Consider the following 3,800-nt stretch of genomic DNA (forward strand, 5'->3'; position numbering starts at 1 on the left):
TCGCCCCGCCTCTCCCTCTAGCGTAACTTCCGCAACCGCCAACATTTTCTTTCCATACATACATCACGGGGCAAACCCACGTAGTTGACGTGCTGAAACACGTTTAAAAAAAAAAGCTATGCTTGGGCACGTAAACAGATCATTAGCTACAGGAAGACAGCCTAGTTTTGGGCATTTGCCCTGTAAAAATTCGCCCCACGGTGGAAAATTAAATATCACAACAGGTCGGAAAAAATAAAACAGGAACTGCAATTTTTAAAATGTTTTCAAGCATTTTTTTTTGTGTTTGCAAACTTCCCTTTAACTGGCGGAAGAGGGGTTAGTGATTACAGAGAAAAAAATTCCGATGATCTCATGTGCTTTCGCATATCATTTGAACGATGGAATTCCCGCAGTGCCTCTTCGGATCTGCGTGAGAGAGGCCCGAACAGAGTTAGCTTTCGGGATAAAACAAAACCAAAAAAGTCTGGAAACGTAAACAGATCAGACAAAACGTCCCGAAACAGAAAACGAATTTATGTTACTTAACAACTAATTCTTCCCCCTAGTTCTGACCGTGCCTGAAAGGTCACCTCGATTTCACATTGTACTCAAAGTAAAAGGTTTCCTTACACTGTTCCGAGGCGTGGGATTGTGAAACTTTGAGAAGTCCAGTAATTCACACGGAAAATAAAAACATTGTTTGAAGAAGGGTCCCGACCCGATCCGAAACGTCACCCATCCCTTTTCTCCAGAGATACCGGAACCATGAAAGGATCAGGCGCACAGAGTATCTTGCCCAGAGTAGGGGAATCGAGAACCAGAGGACATAGGTTTAATATGAGAGGAGAAAGATTTAATAGAAACCTTAGGGGCAACTTTTTCACTGAGAGGGTGGTGGATGTATGGAATGAGCTGCCAGTCGAGGTAGCTGAGGCAGGTACCATCACATTGAAAAGACACAGACAGGTATGGATAAGAAAGGTGTAAAGGGATATGGGCCCACTATATGGACAAATGGGCTGAAGGGTCAACTAAATGGGTTAGATGAGGCACCTTGGTCGGTATGGGCAAGTTGAGCTGAAGGGCCTGTTTCCATGCTGTATGACTATGACCCTGGAAAGAGTGCAGAGAATATTTGAGAAGAATGGAGACATAGATGCTAGAATCTTGAGCAAAAAAAACCCAAAGTGCTGGAGGAACTCAGTGGGTCGGGCAGCAATGTTGCCAGGACTCAAGGGGCTGAGTTATAGGGAAAGGTTTGATTGATAGGATGGAATCAGACCATTCGGCCCACCAAGTTCACTCTGACCATTGATCACCCATTCACACTACTTCTATCTTATCCCATTTTTTTGTCCACTAGGTGCTATTTATTTTCATAGGCCCAATTAACCTTCAAACTCTGCAACCTGCATTGGGGGGACTGGGACGATAGTTCATGAACGCAAGAGGCCTGAGAGATAATCTTATGGAGGTGAATAAAATCATGAGGGTCATGGATAGGGTGAATGAATTCACACAATCCTTTGCCTAGTATTGAGGAATCAAGAACTAGAGGGCATAGTCTTAAGGTGAGAGGGGACTCGGTAGGCCGAAAGCCCTGTTTCCATCCTTCATCTTTAAAGTAAAAATCTCTAAAACTAAAATCTGGGTGGAAAAAATTGGTTGGAAAGTCTCTTGGATGTACTTGAAGATGAGGTCTGGTCGCCCCATTACAGGAAGTCTTTCCAGGTGAGGCAGAGGTTCACCTGCACCTCCTCCAACCTCATCTACTGCATCCGCTGTTCCAGGTGTCAACTTCTCTACATCGGCGAGACCAAGCGCAGGCTTGGCGATCGCTTTGCTGAACACCTTCGCTCAGTCCGTCTTAACCAACCTGATCGCCCGGTTGCTCAGCATTTCAACTCCCCCTCCCATTCCCAATCTGACCTTTCTGTCCTGGGCCTCCTCCATTGCCAGAGTGAGCCAGAGTGAAAATTGTAGGAACAGCACCTCATATTTTGCTTGGGTAGTTTACACCCCAGCAGTATGAACATTGACATCTCTAATTTAAGATAGCCCTTGCTTTCTCCCTCCTTCCCCTCCCCCTTCCCAGTTCTCCCACAAGTACTACTCCTACTTCTTTCTTTTTCCCACCGATATCAGTCTGAAGAAGGGTCTCGACTTGAAACGTCACCAATTCCTTCTCTCCATAGATGCTGCCTCACCCGCTAAGTTTCTCCAGCATTTTTTTGTCTACCTTCGATTTTTCCAGCATCTGCAGTTCTTTCTTAAACAGGAAAGATGTAGTGGCTTTGGAGAGGGTAGAGAGGATGTTTGCAAGAATGATGCCTAGATTAGATAATATTAGCTATAAGAAGAGGCTTGTCAAATTTGGATTGTATTCTCTGGAGCGTTGGAGGCTGAGGGGAGACACGATAAAAGCATATTGAGGCTTAGATAGTGTAGACAAAATCTTGTTCCTAGGATGGAAATGTCAAAGACTTGAGGGCACGATATAAGGTGAGAGTGGCAAAGTTTAAAGGAGATGTGCAGGGCAAGTTTTATACACAGAAAATGGTGGGTGTATGGAACGTGCTGCTTGTGATGGTGGTGAAGGCAGACACAATAATAGCATTTGAGAGGGTTTTTAGGCACATGGATATGCATGGAATGAAAGGATAGGGATCACATGCAGGCAGAGGAGATTAGTTTAATTTTGTGTTGTGTTCAGTATAGACATTGTGGGCCGAAGGGCCTGTTACTGCGCTGTACTGTTCTAAATCGTTCCTGCTACTCAGCAAAAAGATGAAACATGCTGCGGTTGCTGCTTCAGTGGGTTTAGAATTGCCAGTCTGATTACAGATAACGATGGTACAATGAGGATGTACTTTCCCCCTGTTGCAGCTACTGTATTGTGGTTACTGGGGTAGACCCAAGCCATGTGCGGTTGGAGTGAAGAGTTTGGCAGAACAGCGACATAGCTGGTGGAGCAGCTGCCTTACAGTGCCAGCTACCCAGGTTTAATCCTGACCTCAGGTGCCCTTTGTACGGAGTTTGCACATTCTCGCTGTGACCATGTGCGTTTCTTCAGGTGCTCCGGATTCCTCCCACATCCCAAGGACACACGGGTTTGTAGATTAATTGCCCCCCCTGTAAATTGCCCCTAATGTGTAGGGAGTGGATGTGAAAGTAGGATAACATTGAACTGGCGTGAGAAACACAAAATGCTGAAGTAACTAAACAGATCAGGCAGCATCTCTGGGGAAGATGGATAGATGATTGATTGATTTATTGATTGTTACTTTATTATCACATGTGCCATGTCACAGTGAAATATTAATGTAGACTGTGATGACGTTTTGGGTCGGGACACGTCATGTTCATAGTCTGAAGAAGGGCCCTGACCCGAAATGTCACCTATCCATGTTCTCCAGAGATGCTGCCTGACCTGCTGAGTTGCCTCGGCATATTGTGTCAATTTTTGGTATAAACCAGCATCTGCAGTTCCTTTTTTTTACATTATAGAACTAATGTACGTGGGCAATCGCTGGTCGGCGCAGGCTGAAGGGCCAGTTTCAATGCTGTATCTCTAAGCTAAACAAGTGACCTGAAATACTAATCAAAATCACCTTCCCTGGGTGAAACGTGTAGAGTTGCTGTCTTTTTCAGCGATTCAGCATCTGTAGTATCTTGTGCTATTCAACTATCGACAAGGGGCTTGACCCAAATCGACACATATCCATGTTCCCCAGAGATGCTGCCTGATCCACTGAGTTACTCCAGCACTTTGATTCTTTTTTTGTTATTGAGTCATTGTCAAGTTCTGTTGTTTAGTT

This window comes from Leucoraja erinacea, chromosome 21, assembly GCF_028641065.1.
Source record: "Leucoraja erinacea ecotype New England chromosome 21, Leri_hhj_1, whole genome shotgun sequence".
NCBI classification, from domain to species: domain Eukaryota; kingdom Metazoa; phylum Chordata; class Chondrichthyes; order Rajiformes; family Rajidae; genus Leucoraja; species Leucoraja erinaceus.